The sequence below is a fragment of the Bufo gargarizans genome, chromosome 6, assembly GCF_014858855.1.
Source record: "Bufo gargarizans isolate SCDJY-AF-19 chromosome 6, ASM1485885v1, whole genome shotgun sequence".
Lineage (NCBI taxonomy): Eukaryota > Metazoa > Chordata > Amphibia > Anura > Bufonidae > Bufo > Bufo gargarizans.
This window is the reverse complement of record NC_058085.1, coordinates 374,207,010-374,233,470: the sequence shown is the minus strand read 5'-3', so window position 1 is coordinate 374,233,470 and position 26,461 is coordinate 374,207,010.

Here is a 26,461-nt window from a genome sequence, read left to right as displayed (position 1 = left end):
CTGAGGAGCAGGTGGGGGTTCTCTCCCTGGGCTTGTCTTTTTGTCCGGTCTCCACTTATGATAATTTTGATGCAATTAAGGATACCTTTCTGTTTGCAAAGAAATACATTTTTAAGAACCATTTTTCAAAAACTAACACTGACGATATTTTTTCAGCTCCGGAGGAATTGGAAGCGCCCTGGACACTAGAATCATTAGTGTTGGAGCAGGAGGTAGGTGCCTCTAAATTTCCACCTTTTATTTGTTGCCCATCAGCCTCATTTCCACCCTTGTCTCTAAGTCCATCTATTGAGATGTTTGTCAAATTAGCAGTACAAGAACTCTATAGGCTTCCTAGAAGACGTCAATTGAAAGAAATTTAAGGTGTGGTCTTCAAGCCGGGTGACAAGTGTGGCAATGTGGTTGTGTGGCCAACCAATATGTATGAGGCTGAGGCTTTTCGCCAACTTCGAGATGCCAACTGTCATAAACGATTGTCATGCAACCCTACAGTAAATTTTTAGGGCTCAATTGGACTCCATTCTTATGGAAGCAGTCGATTCTGGAGTGATTACCAAAACTGTATTTGATGGCCTTACAGTAAAACATTCAGTAACACCTACACTGTATATGTTGCCAAAGGTACATAAGTCACTACAAAAACCACCGGGTAGACCGATTGTATCCGGACGTGGTGGACTGTGTGAACCAATATGTCGTTTTTTGGACTACTATTTAAAACCCTGTGTTGAGTGTCTGCATCTGATGTACGAGACTTGACAGATGTCCTTAAATGATTAGAAGACATAAAAATGGAGAATGACATGGTTTTGGTATCTTGTGATGTGGAATCTTTATATACCTGTATTCGACATGATCAAGAAGATCTCAGAGCGTCCCGGTTCTTCTTACAGATGAGGAACCTGCCATCTGAATTGGTGGACCTATTGATGGAGTTGTTAAACTTTGTTCTTACTCACAATAATTTTCTGTTCAAAGATAGTAGTTATTTGCAGTTACGAGGGGTGGCAATGGGTGCGACATGCGCACCATCCTATGCAAACCTCTTTTTGGGATACTGGAAACGTGAACTTGTACAGGCATCCATGGATGAGGCAAATGGACAGGTGATGTCATGGATGCGATACATCGACGACATTTTGTTTGTGTGGCAGGGATCTCTAGCCAAACTTGTTTTATTTTTGGAGCGACTTAATGTTAACGATTGGAATATTTCTTTGACCCAAACTGTCTCTGTGGAACAGTTTAATGACCCATCTTAAAGTGTCTAAGATGGGTCATTTAGAGACGTATGGGTACCTTTTAGGAAACTGCAGTAAATGGCCTACTCCATGCGTCTTCTTTTCACCCTAGGCATCAATACAGGTCAATACCTATTGGTCAATTCCTACGAGCCAAACGCATATGTACCTCTACAATTGACTTTAAAAAAGGAATCTGATGTTTTGAGAAGCCGATTTGAACAACGGGGATACCACCAACAGGATATACACTGTGGAGATTTACGTGCAAGAAATACACAACGTGAAACATTACTTACCCCCAGATATGTTGACACGTCTTCATCACCACAAGTGGTCCGAATGATTACCAACTATAACACGCAATGGCATAATATGAGACTAATCTCTAAGTTTTGGCCTATTTTAACATCCGATTCAGACCTAAAACGGGTCTTGACACCTGCTCCGGCATTTGTTGCTAAACGTAGTAAAAATCTGAACGATATCCTTGTGTGGTCACGTTTTCTGTTCCATTCAAGAGGTCCCAAATGGGGCTCCGTCCCGTGTGGGCATTGCGCTACGTGCAAAGTCATTATGAAAACAAATACATTCAGTGACTCCTCGGGCCAACAATGCTTTAATATTGTGCATTTCATCAATTGTAGCACCTCAGGGGTTATTTATTATGCCACTTGTCCTTGAGGACTGATATATGTTGGCATGACTACACGTGAGTTACGTGTTCGTATTCACGAACATCAAAAAGATATACGAGCGGCATCCCGTATCGACAATTCGGATAGGGACAAAATTGCAAAACTTAAACCGATAGCGAAACATTTCTGCTACAAACATAATCGGTGGCAAGCCCGTAAATTCTGTGGAATCGACAAAGCATCCCTGGGATCAAGAGGAGGGGACCTGTTTCGACGTTTGCAACAAGTAGAAAGTAAGCGGATAGTGAAACTAAAAACGCAAACACCATACGGTCTTAATGATAAAATCCCATTTGTGTCATTCTTGAAGTAATATATTTAATATCTTTGCGTCTTAATTATTTATTTTATTTGTTTTTATATACCGTACATACAATAGTCTCGTTGTTGGATTTGGTCTTTATTTATGTAGGGTATATATTACTTTTCAGTTTGTGTGTCTCTACAGGTCAACACGTACATTATATGCTGGGAGCTTGTTTGAATAATCCTGATTATCTCGTCTATTCTCTCTCTTTTTACTCAATAGTCCTTCTGCACTTTGGGTTTATTGTGTGCTCCGCTTTCGAGCACTCACATATATGGTATGGCTTTATTATCACATGTTTCAAACACTCATTCACATTATATTTTGCATCACTTGTTTGCTTTCACCCTCATTTTTACATTTCCCTTACACTTTTTTTTTTATTATTCCACACTTTCACACTTATTTAGCATATGCTATATGGACTCACATCCCACTTATTACTTTTTCACCACATTTACATCATTGCAGTATCTAATGATGCAATTATGAATTTTCAGTGTTTATTTTTTGGCATAATTCATTATTTTTCATATTTTCACATTTTCACTTTTTTCACTTCACTCATTAGTAGGCAGGTGATATACAGGGAGTGCAGAATTATTAGGCAAGTTGTATTTTTGAGGATTAATTTTATTATTGAACAACAACCATGTTCTCAATGAACCCAAAAAACTCATTAATATCAAAGCTGAATATTTTTGGAAGTAGTTTTTAGTTTTAGCTATTTTAGGGGGATATCTGTGTGTGCAGGTGACTATTACTGTGCATAATTATTAGGCAACTTAACAAAACACAAATATATACCCATTTCAATTATTTATTTTTACCAGTGAAACCAATATAACATCTCAACATTCACAAATATACATTTCTGACATTCAAAAACAAAACAAAAACAAATCAGTGACCAATATAGCCACCTTTCTTTGCAAGGACACTCAAAAGCCTGCCATCCATGGATTCTGTCAGTGTTTTGATCTGTTCACCATCAACATTGCGTGCAGCAGCAACCACAGCCTCCCAGACACTGTTCAGAGAGGTGGACTGTTTTCCCTCCTTGTAAATCTCACATTTGATGATGGACCACAGGTTCTCAATGGGGTTCAGATCAGGTGAACAAGGAGGCCATGTCATTAGATTTTCTTCTTTTATACCCTTTCTTGCCAGCCACGCTGTGGAGTACTTGGACGCGTGTGATGGAGCATTGTCCTGCATGAAAATCATGTTTTTCTTGAAGGATGCAGACTTATTCCTGTACCACTGCTTGAAGAAGGTGTCTTCCAGAAACTGGCAGTAGGACTGGGAGTTGAGCTTGACTCCATCCTCAACCCGAAAAGGCCCCACAAGCTCATCTTTGATGATACCAGCCCAAACCAGTACTCCACCTCCACCTTGCTGGCGTCTGAGTCGGACTGGAGCTCTCTGCCCTTTACCAATCCAGCCACGGGCCCATCCATCTGGCCCATCAAGACTCACTCTCATTTCATCAGTCCATAAAACCTTAGAAAAATCAGTCTTGAGATATTTCTTGGCCCAGTCTTGACGTTTCAGCTTGTGTGTCTTGTTCAGTGGTGGTCGTCTTTCAGCCTTTCTTACCTTGGCCATCTCTCTGAGTATTGCACACCTTGTGCTTTTGGGCACTCCAGTGATGTTGCAGCTCTGAAATATGGCCAAACTGGTGGCAAGTGGCATCTGCACGCTTGACTTTTCTCAGTTCATGGGCAGTTATTTTGCGCCTTGGTTTTTCCACACGCTTCTTGCGACCCTGTTGACTATTTTGAATGAAACGCTTGATTGTTCGATGATCACGCTTCAGAAGCTTTGCAATTTTAAGAGTGCTGCATCCCTCTGCAAGATATCTCACTATTTTTGACTTTTTTGAGCCTGTCAAGTCCTTCTTTTGACCCATTTTGCCAAAGGAAAGGAAGTTGCCTAATAATTATGCACACCTGATATAGGGTGTTGATGTCATTAGACCACACCCCTTCTCATTACAGAGATGCACATCACCTAATATGCTTAATTGGTAGTAGGCTTTCGAGCCTATACAGCTTGGAGTAAGACAACATGCATAAAGAGGATGATGTGGTCAAAATACTCATTTGCCTAATAATTCTGCACTCCCTGTATTCATGCCTTTCTTATTCACATATATATTTGGCGCAATCATGTTTTTTGTTCTAATTAATTTGGTTTGATTGCGAGTTTTCAGATGTAAGGCCATTCTGTATATAGATATGTCCTTTAGTGATGTGGCTTAGTCGGCACTTGCTTCATATAACTTGTATCTACACTTAATATGGCGTCCGCGGTGCGCTTGGGCTTCTGCGCATGCGCCGTAGCGGAGACGCGGCTCTGGCTCTGTGATGACGCGAACTGCGCACTTACGGTGCACAGTCCTTGTCTTTAGGATCACGGGGCGCGCGATCGCCGCCCGGCGTCATGACTGTAGGACCAAGCGCCATATAGTGATTTACATATTGATAGACATCGTACAGGTGAGTCTGAGCCTGGCACACCTGTGTATTCAGTAATTGCTTTACCTCCAATAGATTCATATCTGATTTTATTGGACAACAGCTGATCACATGGCCAGATGACTCCTAGTTCCTGCCCTATATAAGTTTAGTACCACCACCATTCCAGTCACTACCCCTTGAGGAAGCAGACTGCGAAACGCGCGTCAGGGAGTGGACTGGTGGTGATGTTGTGGTCGTGGACTTCATATTGGTGTCACCGCCAGACATCTGAGAAGCTCTGACAGACGTTCTTCAGAACCTCCTGCTTGAGGTTATTTTGTTTTGCTTTCGTTTTGTCATCTCGTTAGCCTCTCTCAGCTGTTATCTAGTTGCACTGATTGCATCCCTTTAAATCCCCTCCCATACTGCATCACTTTGCGGTTTATACAACTTCCTGGAGTGTGTACATGCTGGATGCTACAACTGATGCTTCTACAGATAAGTCTGTTCATTCATTTGTGTTTTCCTGTTTGCTTGATCCTAGGTGACCCTGACTCCCTTCGTATTAAGTGTAGGGAGTCGGTGGTCGTGTCCCCTCACTATTATAGGGTGTTCAGGTGTCATACAGTCGAGGCACGAGGGCATGCAATTTTCTATCATAGAGATCTTTGCATGGGCTGAGAAGACAGGGAGAGTTTCAGGGCTTAAATAGGGGTCTCCCTTTTTGCTCCTTAGTTTCGGATCAAGCCAGTCGGATCCTTATTTGTAACTTCTTGTTTTCTGTTACACCATCCGTGACATTTGGTCAGTATATGTTTGTAATTATATCTCTGATTCTGATCTTTGGGTTTTGGTTTTTATATGTTAACTGTGCAGACTTAGGTTATTTGTATTCTTATCAGCAGAATTTAAATTAGGCTTTGTTCTTGCCTATAATTCTACCGTATCCCGTTAGCATATTCATGTGTATTGCTTACTGGCTTTTGTTGCACTTTATTTATATCGCCCACTATTTTCATGCACCAACAGTCCTACTATATTTTTTAATTATGTTTTTGTGGATTGTGTTATGTGAATCATGTCAATAATAAATTATCTAATTATTCATTATAATTTGTACTTGTACTTTTGTTGATATTTTGTGGATCCATATATTTCTATAGGTTGTGTGTTATATATAAGAATTATACTGGCACTATGGGGGGGAGAGGAGCCCTATGAGGGCATCTACTGGGGGCCCTATATATTGGCATTATATACTGTCACACATGGGGGGGTACTATGGAGAAGTGGGGGAGAGGAGCACTATGGGGGCATCTGCTGGGGGGGACATTTCATACTAGCACAAACTATATGTGCAATATGGGGGTGGGGATGAGTATTATAGGGGCATTTTATACTGGCACAGATTAGGGGGCACTATGGGGAAAGGGGAGAGAAGCATTATCGGGGCATCTAATTGGGGCACTCTATAGGGGCATTTTATATTGGCACATTATGTCAGGCACCATGGGACGGGGGTAGGAGCACTATGGGGGCACTATATAGGAGTATTTAATACTGGTGCAAATTATGGGGCACTATGGTGATAGATCATGTGACGAACCATGTGATGAGCGCAGTGACGTCACCACAGGTCCTTTTCCTCACAGATGAAGGCAGAAGAGATGCCGGCTGCGCGAACAAGTGGATTAAGGTGAGTTAAATTATTATTATTGTTTTTAACCCCTCCAGCCCTAATTTACTCAGCATTCTGTATTAAGAATACTATTATTTTCCCTTATAACCATGTTATAAGGGAAAATAATAATGATCGGGTCTCCATCACGATGGTCTCCTAGCAACCGTGCTTGAAAATCGCACCGCATCCGCACTTGCTTGCGAATACTTGCGATTTTCACGCAGCCCCATTCACTTCTATGGGGCCTGCATTGCGTGAAAAACGCACAATATAGAGCATGCTGCGATTTTCATGCAACGCACAAGTGATGTGTGAAAATCACCGCTCATGTGCACAGCCCCATAGAAATGAAAGGGTCCGGATTCAGTGCGGGTGCAATGCGTTCAACTCACACATTGCACCTGCGCGGAAAACCCGCCCGTGTAAAAAAGGGCTTAGTGTCGGGGACACTGTTTTTTGGGCGCAGTTATTTTTTAGGGCACTGTGTGCCAATAATTGTTGAAGGGGCACTATCTGGTACTAGTATTTTCAGGGGGTATATCTGTTTCTGCAGTATAGTATTGGGGAGCACAGCTGGCACAGGATGGGGTACTCAGAAGGTAGGTCAAACTCTGAAGAGAGAAGAGATGGCTGAAAGAAATCATCATGGTGGTCTGGTCTGAATGGAGAAGATAAGCACAGAGAACATCTACATCTAAGGAGATGTCACTGGATGTAAGAGGTATGGGGCGCTGTATTAGGCTGCCTTCACTTCTGCGTTAGTGATTCTGGCAGACTGCTCCAGCTGAGAACATTCTGCCAGAATTCACCGGGCCTGGCACTGTTGGATGTAGACGGAACGCCCGCTGTCCCAATTAACTATAATGGGGTCCGGACAGGGGCGTAGCTATAGGGGGTGCAGAGGTAGCAGTCGCTACCGGGCTCAGGAGCCTGAGGGGGCCCAAAGACCCTTGTGCCACATAAGACACTGGCATTATAGAAAGTGCATTCTGGTCAATTTACACCTCTGGCTGGAGGGAAGGGTTTAGGTCAAGAATTTGGCATGAGGGGGTGCCCTTTCAATGTTTGCCCCTGGCAGCAGGAAGGCTACGTGCTCCCATGCACCTTTCCAACAAGCACTGAGGGAAGGGGGGCCCAAGCTGAACTCTTGCACTAGGGCCCATGAGCTTTTAGCTACGCCCCTGGGTCCGGCAGAGATCCAGTCACAGGACACAAACCGCTGCATGCTGTGGTTTGTGTCAGGACAGATCGTAGTGCCGCAGGTGAGAAAGCAGCCTTACACTCTATGTTTTGTATTGCTGTATGTAATGTTAGGCGGGAATAGGTTAGATTGAGAATTTGGCATGGGGGTGGGGCAGGCACATTCTTTGCACAGGGGCCCTCTGCTGTCTGTGTCCACCCCTGATACATTACATTACTTTTCCTGTACTGATCCTGAGTTGCATCCTGTATTATACTCCAGAGCTGCACTCACTATTCTGCTGGTGCAGTCACTGTGTACATACATTACTTATCCTGTACTGATCCTGAGTTACATCCTGTATTATACTCCAGAGCAGCACTCACTATTCTGCTGGTGCAGTCACTGTGTACATACATTACTTATCCTGTACTGATCCTGAGTTACATCCTGTATTATACTCCAGAGCTGCACTCACTATTCTGCTGGTGCAGTCACTGTGTACATACATTACTTTATCCTGTACTGATCCTGAGTTACATCCTGTATTATACTCCAGAGCTGCACTCACTATTCTGCTGGTGCTGTCACTGTGTACATACATTACTTATCCTGTACTGATCCTGAGTTACATCCTGTATTATACTCCAGAGCTGCACTCACTAATCTGCTGGTGCAGTCACTGTGTACATACATTACTTTCCTGTACTGATCCTGAGTTACATCCTGTATTATACTCCAGAGCTGCACTCACTATTCTGCTGGTGCAGTCACTGTGTACATACATTACTTATCCTGTACTGATCCTGAGTTACATCCTGTATTATACTCCAGAGCTGCACTCACTATTCTGCTGGTGCAGTCACTGTGTACATACATTACTTATCCTGTACTGATCCTGAGTTACATCCTGTATTATACTCCAGAGCTGCACTCACTATTCTGCTGGTGCAGTCACTATGTACATACATTACATTACTTATCCTGTACTGATCCTGAGTTACATCCTGTATTATACTCCAGAGCTGCACTCACTATTCTGCTGGTGCAGTCACTGTGTACATACATTACTGATCCTGTACTGATCCTGAGTTACATCCTGTATTATACTCCAGAGCTGCACTCACAATTCTGCTGGTGCAGTCACTGTGTACATACATTACTTATCCTGTACTGATCCTGTTACATCCTGTATTATACTCCAGAGCTGCACTCACTATTCTGCTGGTGCAGTCACTGTGTACATACATTACTTATCCTGTACTGATCCTGTTACATCCTGTATTATACTCCAGAGCTGCACTCGCAATTCTGCTGGTGCAGTCACTGTGTACATACATTACTTATCCTGTACTGATCCTGTTACATCCTGTACTATACTCCAGAGCTGCACTCACTATTCTGCTGGTGCAGTCACTGTGTACATACATTACATATCCTGTACTGATCCTGAGTTACATCCTGTATTATACTCCAGAGCTGCACTCACAATTCTGCTGGTGCAGTCACTGTGTACATACATTACTTATCCTGTACTGATCCTGTTACATCCTGTATTATACTCCAGAGCTGCACTCACTATTCTGCTGGTGCAGTCACTGTGTATATACATTACTTACCCTGTACTGATCCTGAGTTACATCCTGTATTATACTCCAGAGCTGCACTCACTATTCTGCTGGTGCAGTCACTGTGCACATACATTACTTATCCTGTACTGATCCTGAGTTACATCCTGTATTATACTCCAGAGCTGCACTCACTATTCTGCTGGTGCAGTCACTGTGTACATACATTACTTATCCTGTACTGATCCTGAGTTACATCCTGTATTATACTCCAGAGCTGCACTCACTATTCTGCTGGTGCAGTCACTGTGTATATACATTACTTATCCTGTACTGATCCTGAGTTACATCCTGTATTATACTCCAGAGCTGCACTCACTATTCTGCTGGTTCAGTCACTGTGTATATACATTACTTATCCTGTACTGATCCTGAGTTACATCCTGTATTATACTCCAGAGCTGCACTCACTATTCTGCTGGTGCAGTCACTGTGTATATACATTACTTATCCTGTACTGATCCTGAGTTACATCCTGTACTATACTCCAGAGCTGCACTCACTATTCTGCTGGTGCAGTCACTGTGTACATACATTACTTATCCTGTACTGATCCTGAGTTACATCCTGTATTATACTCCAGAGCAGCACTCACTATTCTGCTGGTGCAGTCACTGTGTACATACATTACTCATCCTGTACTGATCCTGAGTCACATCCTGTATTATACTCCAGAGCTGCACTCACTATTCTGCTGGTGCAGTCACTGTGTACATACATTACTTATCCTGTACTGATCCTGAGTTACATCCTGTATTATACTCCAGAGCAGCACTCACTATTCTGCTGGTGCAGTCACTGTGTACATACATTACTTATCCTGTACTGATCCTGAGTTACATCCTGTATTATACTCCAGAGCTGCACTCACTATTCTGCTGGTGCAGTCACTGTGTACATACATTACTTATCCTGTACTGATCCTGAGTTACATCCTGTATTATACTCCAGAGCTGCACTCACTATTCTGCTGGTGCAGTCACTGTGTACATACATTACTTTTCCTGTACTGATCCTGAGTTACATCCTGTATTATACTCCAGAGCTGCACTCACTATTCTGCTGGTGCAGTCACTGTGTACATACATTACTTATCCTGTACTGATCCTGAGTTACATCCTGTATTATACTCCAGAGCTGCACTCACTATTCTGCTGGTGCAGTCACTGTGTACATACATTACTTATCCTGTACTGATCCTGAGTTACATCCTGTATTATACTCCAGAGCTGCACTCACTATTCTGCTGGTGCAGTCACTAGTGTACATACATTACATTACTTATCCTGTACTGATCCTGAGTTACATCCTGTATTATACTCCAGAGCTGCACTCACTAATCTGCTGGTGCAGTCACTGTGTACATACATTACTTATCCTGTACTGATCCTGAGTTACATCCTGTATTATACTCCAGAGCTGCACTCACTATTCTGCTGGTGCAGTCACTGTGTACATACATTACTTATCCTGTACTGATCCTGAGTTACATCCTGTATTATACTCCAGAGCTGCACTCACTATTCTGCTGGTGCAGTCACTATGTACATACATTACATTACTTATCCTGTACTGATCCTGAGTTACATCCTGTATTATACTCCAGAGCTGCACTCACTATTCTGCTGGTGCAGTCACTGTGTACATACATTACTGATCCTGTACTGATCCTGAGTTACATCCTGTATTATACTCCAGAGCTGCACTCACAATTCTGCTGGTGCAGTCACTGTGTACATACATTACTTATCCTGTACTGATCCTGTTACATCCTGTATTATACTCCAGAGCTGCACTCACTATTCTGCTGGTGCAGTCACTGTGTACATACATTACTTATCCTGTACTGATCCTGTTACATCCTGTATTATACTCCAGAGCTGCACTCGCAATTCTGCTGGTGCAGTCACTGTGTACATACATTACTTATCCTGTACTGATCCTGTTACATCCTGTATTATACTCCAGAGCTGCACTCACTATTCTGCTGGTGCAGTCACTGTGTACATACATTACATATCCTGTACTGATCCTGAGTTACATCCTGTATTATACTCCAGAGCTGCACTCACAATTCTGCTGGTGCAGTCACTGTGTACATACATTACTTATCCTGTACTGATCCTGTTACATCCTGTATTATACTCCAGAGCTGCACTCACTATTCTGCTGGTGCAGTCACTGTGTATATACATTACTTACCCTGTACTGATCCTGAGTTACATCCTGTATTATACTCCAGAGCTGCACTCACTATTCTGCTGGTGCAGTCACTGTGCACATACATTACTTATCCTGTACTGATCCTGAGTTACATCCTGTATTATACTCCAGAGCTGCACTCACTATTCTGCTGGTGCAGTCACTGTGTACATACATTACTTATCCTGTACTGATCCTGAGTTACATCCTGTATTATACTCCAGAGCTGCACTCACTATTCTGCTGGTGCAGTCACTGTGTATATACATTACTTATCCTGTACTGATCCTGAGTTACATCCTGTATTATACTCCAGAGCTGCACTCACTATTCTGCTGGTTCAGTCACTGTGTATATACATTACTTATCCTGTACTGATCCTGAGTTACATCCTGTATTATACTCCAGAGCTGCACTCACTATTCTGCTGGTGCAGTCACTGTGTATATACATTACTTATCCTGTACTGATCCTGAGTTACATCCTGTACTATACTCCAGAGCTGCACTCACTATTCTGCTGGTGCAGTCACTGTGTACATACATTACTTATCCTGTACTGATCCTGAGTTACATCCTGTATTATACTCCAGAGCAGCACTCACTATTCTGCTGGTGCAGTTACTGTATACATACATTACTTATCCTGTACTGATCCTGAGTTACATCCTGTATTATACTCCAGAGCTGCACTCACTATTCTGCTGGTGCAGTCACTGTGTACATACATTACTTATCCTGTGCTGATCCTGAGTTACATCCTGCATTATACTCCAGAGCTGCACTCACTATTCTGCTGGTGCAGTCACTGTGTACATACATTACTTATCCTGTACTGATCCTGAGTTACATCCTGTATTATACTCCAGAGCTGCACTCACTATTCTGCTGGTGCAGTCACTGTGTATATACATTACTTATCCTGTACTGATCCTGAGTTACATCCTGTATTATACTCCAGAGCTGCACTCACTATTCTGCTGGTGCAGTCACTGTGTACATACATTACTCATCCTGTACTGATCCTGAGTCACATCCTGTATTATACTCCAGAGCTGCACTCACTATTCTGCTGGTGCAGTCATTCTGTACATACATTACTTATCCTGTACTGATCCTGAGTTACATCCTGTATTATACTCCAGAGCTGCACTCACTATTCTGCTGGTGCAGTCATTCTGTACATACATTACTTATCCTGTACTGATCCTGAGTTACATCCTGTATTATACTCCAGAGCTGCACTCAATATTCTGCTGGTGCAGTCACTGTGTACATACATTACTTATCCTGTGCTGATCCTGAGTTACACCCTGCAATATACTCCAGAGCTGCACTCACTATTCTGCTGGTTATTTCTGGAAGTAGAAGCTTGCGTTCAGATTTGCCCCTAACAGCTTAGCTGATCTCCCAAAATGATACTTGTACCTACGGTTGTTGCATGAAACATTTACAAGGTGGGGAACAAGGCAGTTTACAGTATGTAGGAACTCTGCTTGCTGTACTGTTATCCAGCTATTACTTCCAAAAACAAAGGAGAGCTAGATACATCATCAATATCTGTAGACACAACTGGATGTGGACCAGTAACCACCGTTATCTGCAAATACCAAGATCTCTTATAACTTTTCACCATGAAAAGGAATGATTTGCCAAATTATAGGAAACTCGTCTTCTACATTAATGGTGATTTGCCAGTGGTTCCCATGATGCACCATTGCCAAATATATTATTTCCAAATTTTCTCACCTCTGCCCCATACGGGCGCCTACAACGGACATGAAGGGGGTGGGGTATGACCTTAATGTAGAAACATGGTTGTCAAGGAGATAAGAGCCACCAACTGCTACAATGTAGAAACCATACTGTGACAGCGAATGCAGCGGGTGACGGGGAGCCCACCGGCCTGTACGTGATAAACCGTCCGCGACATGTCACCTCGGCCGGGGACACCGGTTTCCCTATCACATCCTTGTCACTTATCTGAAGTCTAGTGACGTCACCTTCTTGACATTTCCCAGATCTGTGAGTTGCATTTAATGCAAACCAGAGCAAATCCACGCTTAACCATTTCACTGCTAGAACCTGCCCAACCCCCGCCCCCCCACACCACAGTAATATATATTACTACTCCTGTATTATATTACTGTCCCTGTAAATATTACAAGTCCTGTATATGTATATATATAACTACTCCTATATATATTACTACTCCTATATATATTACTGCACCTGTATATATTACTGCCCCTGTATATATTACTACTCCTGTATTATATTCCTGTCCCAGTAAATAATTCTAGTCCTGTGTATATATATATTACTATACCGGTATTTATTACTGCACCTGTATATATTACAAGTCCTGTATATATATATATATATATATATATATATATATATATATATAACTTCTCCTATATATATTACTTCCCCTGTATATATTACTAACCCTGTATATATTACTACTCCTTTATTATATTACTGCCATTGTATATATTACTACTCCAGTATATATTACTGCCCCTGTATATATTACTACTCTGGTATATATTACTGTCCCTGTATATATTACTGCCTCTGTATATATTACTGCTCCAGTATAAAGTACTGCTCCAGTATATAATACTGCCCCTGTATATATTACTGCCCTTGTATATACTGTATTACTGCTCCTGTATATATTACTGCTCCAGTATAAAGTACTGCTCCAGTATATATTACTGCCCCTTTATATAGTACTACTCCTGTATATATTACTGCCCTTATATATTACTGCTCCAGTATAAAGTACTGCTCCAGTATATAATACTGCCCCTGTATATATTACTGCCCTTGTATATACTGTATTACTGCTCCTGTATATATTACTGCTCCAGTATAAAGTACTGCTCCAGTATATATTACTGCCCCTTTATATAGTACTACTCCTGTATATATTACTGCCCCTGTATATATTCTTGCTCCTTTATATATTACTACTACTGTATATATTACAGCCCTTATATATTCCTGCTCCAGTATATATTACTGCCCCTGTAGATATTACTGTTAAAGGGAATATTAATTATTAATATTTTGGTTAATATCAATTATTATTCACATGAGTTGTCCATTGATGACTCCGCCTATTTATACTATAAATACTCACTATCTATCTTCCTTGTGGCTCTACCTTTCTAAACTACGCGCTTTATGTTATTGTGGCGACTACAAAAGACAATAAAACTGTATTGTTATCAATAAAGGAATTTATTTAACAAATACACGTCTACAGTCTATAAATTCTACTATATCTTTATATTATTTATATTTATATCAATGGTTATAAATATATATACATATAGACATACACCGCCATACAGTAACAGCACTACAATACACCTAAGCTACGCTAACACAACTCATCCAATTACAATTCCACCCCACACACTATTATTTAGCAGCTCCCACCCACCTGGCTACACACTCTCCCTACGGAAAACAAGGGGTTAAATGCAATCAGGGGTTGCAGGAGTTGTCCTGCAAAGGTTAATGCAGGGTTGGTGAAAAGTGTTAACCCAGGGTTGGTGACAGATGCGTTGGAGGTTAATGATCAGGGCAATGCATTATTATTGCAGGTGTTAATGCAATGCCGGGAATTGTAGGGGTTAAAGTGTGGTAGTCGGCTGGGTATGGAAGCAGTGAAGGAGTTGTGGAGTATGGATTGGTGGTTCAGGGGTTAATGCAGGGATTGGTGGTTCAGGGGTTACCAGGGAAATGTAGGGGTTAATGCTCGTTGGTCTAGAGGTAAAGGGTTACTCAGCCAGTACAGGCGTTCTCCAGGGGTTAATTGCTCGTTGTAGGGGATGATCCTCGCTTGTAGATGCTCATCTTGCAGGGGTTTAATCTCAGTTGGGCTGCGCGTCTCAACTTCCCTTATCTTCCCTCCTTTTGAGCGCAGCGCCGCCGGTTTACTTAAACCCCGCAGCGGTCGCTCCCGCACCTCCCGCGCTGAAGGGGTGCGTGCATGTCTGAAGCCAAGTACACGTGTGCTGGCGCGATGACATGACATCACTGCACCAGCCCGCGCGTCCTGGTGCGCGCTTCTGGGCGGGGGGAGGCTTTAATCCTCCCGCCTGTGAAGTGACCACATACCTCTGGCTCTGTAATTAAAGTGCCGGAGGTTCGCGGCATACAGGGGCAAAGGAGCTCTTTGTTCTCCTGTCCCTGTATGAAAAACATCTCCGGCGCTGCAGGAGATGTTTAACAAAAGGCAGAGGATCTCTTTTGATCCTCTGTCTTTAGTTTTACCTACAACTGGACATAACTGTCCAGTAGTGATGTCCGGATCATGAACGAATCGTTCTTTTGAACCGATTCAGTTCACTGATCCGGAAGAGTCGGTTCCTCTGACTGAGCCGATCCGAATGAAACGGCTCAGTCAGATCAGCATAGAGGCAGCAGTAGCAGTGTAATAGCCCCGCCCTCCAACCAATCAGAGGCAGCCAGTGGATGCTAGCCCCGCCCCCTCCCCGCCCTCCAACCAATCAGAGGCCGCAGCACTGACTCCCAGCACAGGGGGAGTCGCAGGGACTCAGAGAATCGTCTGAGTCTATTAGTTAAAAGAATCGAATGAGTCAGAGACTCATTTGATTCTTTTGAGTTAAAAGAACTGTGAGTCACCGAGTCCCTGCCAGGCTCACTGCTCTGCGGCTCCTTGTAAGTAAGTCCGTCCGGGGGAAGGGGGGGCATTGATCTAGCATGTAGCACATGTAGCAGAGCTGTGTGTGTACAGGGTGCATGCAGCAGTGTAGCATCATGCTACACTGCTGCATGCACCCTGTACACACACAGCTCTGCTACATGCTGTAGCAGAGCAGGAAGTCTGGTAGGGACTCGGTGACACGATTCTATTAACTAAAACTCTCAGACAATTATCTGAGTCCCTGCAACAACTATAAGCACTACATCACAGTCTGCTCACTGCAGCAGAGCTGTGTTTGCCAGGAGCCTCCTGACCTTCGGTTCACTTGAGAGCCGACTCAGCAAGTGAACCGAAGATTCGATGAGCTGAGCATGCGCATTGATCTTCAGTTCACTTGCTTCTGCCGGCTCATGAAGTGAACCGAAGATCCGATTCATGAATCGGTTCATTTGAATGAGCTGATTCAAATGAACCGATTCAGCTCAAAGATCCGAACTTCCCATCACTACTGTCCAGCGATCTGGGCGGCATATCCCTCCTGCAGGCGCGCTGGTATGCGTCAGCAGGAGGAAACATCAGGGGGGAGGGGCACCCGTGATTGGCGGGTAAATTGGCGGAATTTAGATATAAGTATATATATATATATATACATATAAATAATTGGGGCATATCTATAGATATATATATATATATGGACTGGGCTCATATACTGGGGACCCATACATAAGTACATATATCAGGGATATACCCATATACAATGATCCCCACTGGCCATACAGGGCTGATATAACTATATATGCATATACAGTATGCACGACTATACCACTTCCCTCTACAATTACTGTTCCTGTATATATTACTACTACTATATATATATTCTTTCTCCAGTATATCAGTATATATTACTGCTACTGTATATATTACTACTCCTGTATATATTACTGCCCCTGTATATATAACTGCTCCTGTATATAATACTGCTCCTGTATATAAAACTACTCTTGTATATATTACTACTACTTTATATATTACTGCTCCTGTATATATTACTGCCCCTGTATATATAACTGCTCCTGTATATAATACTGCTCCTGTATATAAAACTACTCTTGTATATATTACTACTACTTTATATATTACTGCTCCTGTATATATTCCTGTCCCTGTATATATTACTGCTCCAGTAAATATTCCGGCTTCTATATATATTACTGCCCCTGTATATATTACTACTCCTGTATATATTCCTGCTTCTATATATATTACTGCCCTTGTATTTATTACAGCTCCTGTATATATTACTTCTACTGTATATATTAGTGCCCCTGCATATATTCCTGCTCCTGTATATATTACTTCTCCGGTATATATTACTGCCCTTATATATATTATTGCTCCGGTATATATTACTGCCCCTATATGTATTCCTGCCCCTGTATATATTATTGATCCTGTATAAATTACTGATCCTGTATGTGTTAGTGCTCTTGTATATATTACTGTTTCTGTATATAATACTACTACTGTATATATTACTACCCCTGTATATAATACTGCTCCTGTATATATTACTGACCCTGTATATTTTCATGCTCCAGTACCACTTCCCTCTACAATTACTGTTCCTGTATATATTACTACTACTATATATATTCTTGCTCCAGTATATATTACTGCTCCTGTATATATTACTGCTTCTGTATATATTACTTCTCCAGTATATTTTACTACCCCTGTATTTTTTACTGCCACTGTATATATTCATGCTCCATTTAATATTACTGCTCCTGTATATACAGTTCTAATCAAAAGTTTAAGACCACTTGATAAATGGCAAACAATCCTATTTAGCACGGCTGGATCTTAACAAGGTTCCAAGTGGAGCTTCCACATGCAACAAGAACACATGGGAGGGAGACAAAACATTTTTTGAGCATTCAATTTAATGAAAACAACAAATCAACTGAAACAGGCTGTTTTTCAGCTGATCAAAATTTTAGAACCACATGCCTTTAACCTCTTCAGGACACAGGGTGTACCGGTACGCCCTGATGTCCTGGTACTTAAGGACACAGGGCGAACGGGTACGTCCTGTGTATTTACGATCACCGCCGCCCCGTCATCGAGCAGGCACCATGGCTAAATGTGCGTCAATTCAGACCTGCGATTTGCGGCTTTACCTGCAGTTTGCGGCAGCAATCGGCGGTGCCATCGGGTCCCCATGCGGCTGTAGGGGGGACCCGATAGCATGGAAGGCATTGCGCTGCCTTCCGGTGATGAGCCTGTGAGATCCAGCCCCCTGGATCTCACAGGCCGGAAGCTGTATGAGTAATACACACAGTATTACTCATACAGCCAATGCATTCCAATACAGAAGTATTGGAATGCATTGTAAAGGTTTAGACCCCCAAAAGTTCAAGTCCCAACGTGGGACAAAAAATAAAGTGAAAAAAAAGTTTAAAAAATAAAGTTTTTCCCCCACAAAATTAAAAGTTTCAAGTAAAAATAAACAAAAACGTCATTTTCCCCAAATAAAGTTAAAAAAATTGGTAAAAAATAGGGGGAAAAAAAGTATACATATCAGGTATCGCAGCGTCCGTATCGACTGGCTCTATAAACATATCACATGACCTAACCCCTCAGATGAACACCGTAAAAAATAAAAAATAAAAACTGAGCTAAATAAAAAAAAATGTTGTCACCTTACATCACAAAATGTACAACAGCAAGCGATCAAAAAGGTGTTTGCCCACCAAAATAGTACCAATCTAACTGTCACCTCATCCCGCAAAAAATGAGCCCCTACCTGAGACAATCGCCCCCCAAAAAATAAATAATATGGCACAGAATATGGAGACACTAAAACATCATTTTTTTGGTTTAAAAAAAGCTGTTATTGTGTAAAACTTACATATATAAAAAAAAAGTATACATATTAGGTATCGCCGCGTCCGTATCGACCGGCTCTATAAAAATATCACATGACTTTACCCCTCAGATGAACACCATAAAAAAATAAAAATAAAAACTGTGCTAAATAAACCATTTTTTGTCACCTTACATCACAAAAAGTGTAATAGAAAGCGATCAAAAAGTCATATGCACCCCAAAATAGTGCCATTCAAACCGTGATCTCATCCCGCAAAAAATTAGACCCTACCTAAGATAATCGTCCAAAAACTGAAAAAATTATGGCTCTCAGACTATGGAAACACTAAAACATGATTTCTTTTGTTTTAAAAAAGAAATCATTGTGTAAAACTTACATAAATAAAAAAAAGAGTATACATATTAGGTATCGCCGTATCCGTGACAACCTGGTCTATAAAAATATCACATGATCTAACCTGTCAGAGGAATGTTGTAAATAACAAAAAATAAAAACTGTGCCAAAACAGTTACCTTGCCTCACAAAAAGTGTAATATAGAGCAATCAAAAATCATATGTACCGTAAACTAGTACCAACAATAGTAACATAGTAACCAGTCAAACCAGTCCAGCAAAATCTGAATTCCAAAAACCATATGTCATTCCTTTCCTTCTGTGCCCTGCCATGTGCCCGTACAGCCCGTAAACAAATTTTGAAATGTTATCTCTATTTTCCATTAATTCTTGTGGAATACCTAAAGGGTCAACGACGTTTGTAAAATTTGTTTTGAATACCCTGAGGGGTGTAGTTTGTAAAATGGGTTCATTTTTGGGTGGTTTCTATTATGTAAGCCTCACAAAGTGACTTCAGACCTGAACTGGTCCTGAAAAAGTGGGTTTTAGAAATTTTCGGAAATATTTCAAGATTTGCTTCTAAACTTCTAAGCATTCTAACTTCCTCAAAAAATAAAATGACATTCACAATGATCCAAACATGAAGTAGACATATAGGGAATGTAAAGTAATAACTATTTTTGGAGGTATTACTATCTATTATAAAAGTGGAGAAATAGAAATTTGGAAATGAGCAAATTTTTCAAAATTTTTGGTAAGTTTGGATTTTTTAAATAAAGCAAAATCCAGCAAAATCTGCCTTCCAAAAACCGTATGGCGTTCCTTTCCTTCTGCGCCTTGCTGTGTGCCCGTACAGCAGTTTACAACCACATATGGGGTGTTTCTGTAAACTACAGAATCAGGGCCATAAATATTGAGTTTTGCTTGGCTGTTAACCCTTGCTTTGTCACTGGCAAAAATGGATTAAAATGGAAAATTTGCCCAAAAATTTAAATTCAGAAATTTCATCTCCATTTGCCAATAACTCTTGTGGAACACCTAAAAGGTTAATGAATACCTTGAGAGGTGTAGTTTCTTAGATGGGGTCACTTTTATGGAGTTTCTACTCTAGGGGTGCATCAGGGGGGCTTCAAATGGGACATGGTGTCAAAAAAAAAACTGTCCAGCAAAATCTGCCTTCCAAAAACCGTATGGCATTCCTTTCCTTCTGCGCCTTGCCGTGTGCCCTTACAGTACTTTACAACCACATATGGGGTGTTTCTGTAAACTACAGAATCAGGGCCATAAATAATGAGTTTTGTTTGGCTGTTAACCCTTGCTTTGTAAAAGTAAAAGAAATATTAAAATGGAAAATCTGCCCAAAAAGTTAAAATTTTAAATTGTGTCTCTATTTTCCATTAATTCTTCTGGAACACCTAAAGGGTTAACAACGTTTGTGAAATCAGTTTTGAATACCTTAAAGGGTGTAGTTTATAGAATGGGGTAATTTTAGGGTGGTTTCTATTATGTAAGCCTCGCAAAGTGACTTCAGAAAAATTGGGTTTTAGAAAATTTCTGAAAAATTTCAAGATTTGCTTCTAAACTTCTAAGCCTTGTAATATCCCCAAAATATAAAATATCATTCCCAAAATGATCCAAACATGAAGTAGACATATCAGGAATGTAAAGTAATAACTATTTTTGGAGGTATTACTATGTATTATTGAAGTAGAGAAATTGAAACTTGAAAATTAGAATTTTTTTACCAATTTTTGGTAAATTTTGTATTTTTTTATAAATAAAAATGACCTTTTTTTTTTTACTTCATTTTACCAGTGTCATGAAGTACAATATGTGACGAAAAAACTATCTCAGAACGGCCTGGATAAGTCAAAGCGTTTTAAAGTTATCACCACTTAAAGTGGCACTGGTCAGATTTGCAAAAAATGGCCTGGTCCTGAAGGTGAAATATGGCCGCGTCCTTAAGGGGTTAAAAGGCCAAATCTGTGCAGAGATGTGGATCCATTGTCATTTTCTGTCAGGTAGTCACACCTTGTGATGGCAAAGGCAAAAAAACTCTCCATTTTTGAACGTGGTCGGGTTGTAACTTGTTAAACTGCATAAGCAGGGTCTCTCACAGCGCGCCATCGCTGCTGAGGTCGGACGCAGTAAGACAGTCATTTGGAATTTCTTAAATGATCCTGATGATTAGGCCTCATGCACACGACCGTGCTGTTTTTTGCAGTCCGCAAACAGCGGATCCGCAAAAAACGGAAGGCGCCGTGTTGTCTTCTGCAATTTGCGGAACGGAATGGGCGCCGGGAATATAAATGCCTATTCTTGTCCGCAAAGCGGACGTGCTGTCCGCATCTTTCTCGGCCCCATTGAAATGAATGGGTCGGCATCCGAGCCGCTAAAACGGCGGCTCGGATGCGGACCCAAACAACGGTCGTGTGCATGAAGCCTTATGGAACAAAAAAGTCAAGTGTATCCCAAAAAAATTCATCAGCACTGAGCTGGAGGATCCAATTGGCTGTCCGTCAAGACACTGGACGATCCTCGACCCAAATTAAGGCCCTTACTGGTGCTGACTGCAGCCCCATAACCATCAGACGGCATCTGAGACTGAAGGACTTCAAAAACAAAGAACGTCTTCAAAGACCTCGTCTCCTTGAACACCACAGAACTGCTCGTTTGGACTTTGCAAGAGAGCACCAAACATGGGACATTCAAAGGTGGAAAAAAGTTTTATTCTCTGATGAGAATTTTTTTTACCTTGATGGTCCTGATGGTTTCCAATGTTACTGGCATGACAAGCAGATCCCACCTGAGATGTTTTCTACGCGCCACAGTCGAGGGGCGCCATAATGGTCTGGGGTGCTTTTTCCTTCAGTGGAACAATGGAGCTTCAGGAAGTGCAGGGGCGTCAAACGGCCGCTGGCTATGTCCAGATGTTGTAGAGAGCATTCCTCATGACTGAGGGCCCTCGTCTGTGTAGTAACGACTAGGTTTTTCAACAGGACAACGCTACAATACACAATGCCCGCAGGACAAGGGACTTCTTCCAGGAGAATGACATCACTCTTTTGGCCCATCCTGCGTGTTCCCCTGATCTAAAGCCAATTGAGAACCTTTGGGGATGGATGGCAAGGGAAGTTTACAAAAATGGACAACAGTTCCAGACAGTAGATGGCCTTCGTGTGGCCGTCTTCACCACTTGGAGAAATGTCCCCACTCACCTCATGGAAACGCTTGCATCAAGCATGCCGAAACGAATTTTTGAAGTGATAAACAATAACGGCGGAGCTACTCATTACTGAGTTCATGTTTGGAAGTTGGATTTCTGTTTTGGGGGGGGGGGGGGGGGGGGTTAGTTTTTTTTTTGGAGGTGTGGTCCTAAACTTTTGATCAGCTGAAAAACAGCCTGTTTCAGTTTATTCGTTGTTTTCATTAAATTGAATGCTCAAAAAATGTTTTGTCTCACTCCCATTTCTTCTTGTTGCATGCTGAAGCTCTACTTGGAACCTTGTTAGGATCCAGCCATGCTAAATAGGATTTTTTTGCCATTTTTCAAGTGGTCTTAAACTTTTGATCAGGACTGTATTATTGCCCCTGTATATATTACTACTCCGGTATATATTCCTGTCTTTATATATATTACTTCTCCTGTATATATTACTGCCCCAAATATATACAGGGGCAGTAATATATACAGGAGCAGTAATATAAACAGGATTACCTGTATATATTACTGCTCCTGTAAAATTACTAATTCTGTATATATTCCTGTCCCCGTATATATTACTGATGCTGCATATTTTACTACTCCTGTATATATTCCTGTCCCTGTATATATTCGTGCTCCTGTTAGTATAGAGCTGTACATTTTGTCAAATCAAAAGTGACAGGTCGACACGCCCTTTCCCTGCCCATAACCCTGCCCACTCCACCCACAACCCCTCCTAGTCCCTCCCAAAGCTTCGCCCATCGCATGCCCTAAACCACGCCTAAACACCGCCCATTCAACGCCCCTTATTCTGTTAGATCTGATATTGTGTCAGTGTTTCAATTAAGTTTTAATATCTTTCAAAATAAAATTATATTAAGCTTGTATTACCCTCTTACTAAGCCATTATAAATATTGACAATGTCTAATTGATCCGTCTATCCTCCTAAAGCTAAAGGTTCTTCGATGATGTCACCACAGGTCCTGGAAGGTGAGTGTCGCAGTCCCTTTGTTAGATCCTGCAGGTCCTGCGATGGAAATTTGTTTTAATTATATACAATCGTGTTTAATAAAATCGAAGGCGTACGTGATTTAAGCAAAATATTTGATCACCGCATCTAACACAGATATATAGCATTTATAAATATTGACAATAGCTAATCGCGGCACCCAACTTTCCTGGGTGCCGATTCTGTCTTCCCATTTTGTCCTATTTCATAGCCGCATCTATCACAGATATTCAACATAGCTATCTAACACAGATATGTAGAATTTATAAATATTAACAATAGCTAATTGCGGCACCCAACTTTCCCGGGTGCCGATAACACGTATTTATCTTCTAATACGCCATCCGTCTATCAATTTGTACAAACACATACCAAATTTAGAAGTCCACAATGTTTATACATGTATTACGAGACATAGTCAGCCTAATGTACGAGCAGCTGTGACAATAGTAAACAGTTGTCACAACATCTCCGGACACGTCCTAATATCTTTAAAAATAAAATGATATTAAGGTTCTATCCTAACTATCTATCTTTCAGCCGTAGTCAATTGGCAGTATGTAAAAGAGCGCTACACGCTCAACGAAAACAAACATTTTTATAGCCTCTTTTACAACCGCCTTCGCCAGACTCGAATTATACACTCTCCTAGACAGATTGCAAGAACGTTGCCTTTATCACGACACAGACTCCGCCATATTCGTAAGTAAAGACGGCGACTGGAACCCGCCATTGAGCGATTCTCTTGCCGAACTAACCTTGTGAAATACCCGCTGAGACATACATTACCGAGTTTGTATCTGTGGGTCCAAAGACGTACGGCTACAAACACAACAACGGGAAAACCGTATTAAAGGTTAAGGATACAACTCTCAATGTCGCTAACACTCGACTTGTTAATTTTGACAGTATAAAAGATCTTGTGTTGGATTACTCACGAAATCCCGATCCCAAGACGCAGAAAACAATAGGTATAGAGCAAAAACTGAATTTTCAGAAATAGGAAGCGTTGGGACATAGAGACAAGACCGTTACATAAAACGCAAAAGTGCAGTCTACACAAAGAGACAACTGACGTCGGACTTTACAACGTTACCTTTTGGCTATGATGGCCGCGCAATTTCAACACCAGTTTTCTTGTATTTTAGCAGGACGCTCAAATTCCGGAAAGAGTTTTTTTGTAAAACGTTTGTTAATACAAGAGGATACGCTAATGTCGCACAAGCCTGACAACGTCATTTAGTTTTATGCATTTTGGCAGAAATTGTACGACAAGCTAACAGTGATGGCCAGTTCAGCATTGTTCGCCCGCGAACATATGCGGGCTGCCATCTTTTTTCACAAGTCCAGCGAGGCACAGGTAAGCCCTGTAATACCTGTCTCACGTGATCCCTATGAGTCTTCATATCAGGAGAATAAATTAGTATATCATCGAGATATACCACAACAAACCTCCCCACCAGATGATGAAAGTGTTGAAAAACTGCAGGCGCATTGGTTAACCCAAAAGGCATGACCAGATTCTTAAAATGACCTTCAGGGGTATTAAATGCCGTCGTCCATTCGTCCCCTTCCTTGATCCTTACCAGATTATATGCCCCTCTCAAATCCAACTTGGAGAACATCTTGGTACCGACAATCTGATTAAATAAATCTGGGATCAAAGGAAGGGGATAAGGATCACGGACAGTGATATGATTAAGTTCACTGGAATGTCAGGGATCAGACAGGAAGGAAAGAGGGTTCACTCTGACTCCACCCTCAACCCCTGTCCCTGCCTACTTACACTACCCGCCCTAGGCGACGGGGCGTAACTGGGTGACGGTCCCTTACTTACGTAAGTGCACAGAGGAAAGATATGGAAGGTCAACAAGCCAAGGGTCAGAACCAGTAGAAGCGGGAGTACAAATGGAGCGGGCAAATTTAAGGTCAACAGTCAGAGCAGAGGTCAATCCAGGAGAGCAAATACGTGCAAAGGATGAGACGAAGTCGAGCTCAAAGAACGAGCCGAGGTCACAAGGTCAGGAGGTCAATCAGAACAAGCAGCCGCAGACTAGAACCAAGGAACAAGGAAGCACCAATGGACCAGTATCACAGGCAACCTGTAGCCAGCAGGTTGCCTGTATTTATAGTGGGGAGTGAGGGTCATGTGACGTGGCCAGCGTCACATGACCGAAAGACAGACAAGTCGAGCACTGAGTGATCAGCTCGGTGCTCAAGGCAGACCTAGGAGCAGGGAGCCTGCCAGCTAGCAAAGCCGCCCTGGGAACGAGGTCAAACACAGATCCTCGCTCCCGAAGCTAAGCAGCAGGTCTGAGGCTGATGGGAGACCGAGTGCGCCTTCAGCGCCCCGTTACAGTACCCCCCCTTTTACGAGGGGCCACCGGACCCAAGCCCTTGGGTACAAATCTCTATAGATGCTCATCATGAAACTTCTTGATGAGCCTCGTGGCGTGGATCTCAGTAGCTGGGACCCAAGACCTCTCCTCGGGTCCATAGCCCTTCCAGTGGACAAGGTACTGCCAGGAGTTTCAGACCTTTCTAACATCCACAATTCTGGAGACTACAAACTCCTTTTTATCGTCAATTTGCATGGGAGGAGGAGCTGACTATGACGGAACAATGGGTGGAATATATTTCTTAAGCAACGATTTATGGAAAACATTATGAACACGAAATGAGTCCGGCAATCTCAATCTAAAAGATACAGGATTAATAACGCCAATTGTGGCGAAACCAACCTCGCCACTGGGTTTTGGAGGGGGCTGTTTAAAAGCCTCTTGCCTCAGGATTATGGCCCCTACTAACTTTTAAACCCCTGAACCTATTCCAGGGAATTTTGGATAGGTTTGTCCCCCAAGTTATACTGTTTAAATTGATGTAAGTTATATGTATGGACAATGTAACCTCACAAAGTTGTAACAATTTATAATAAGTG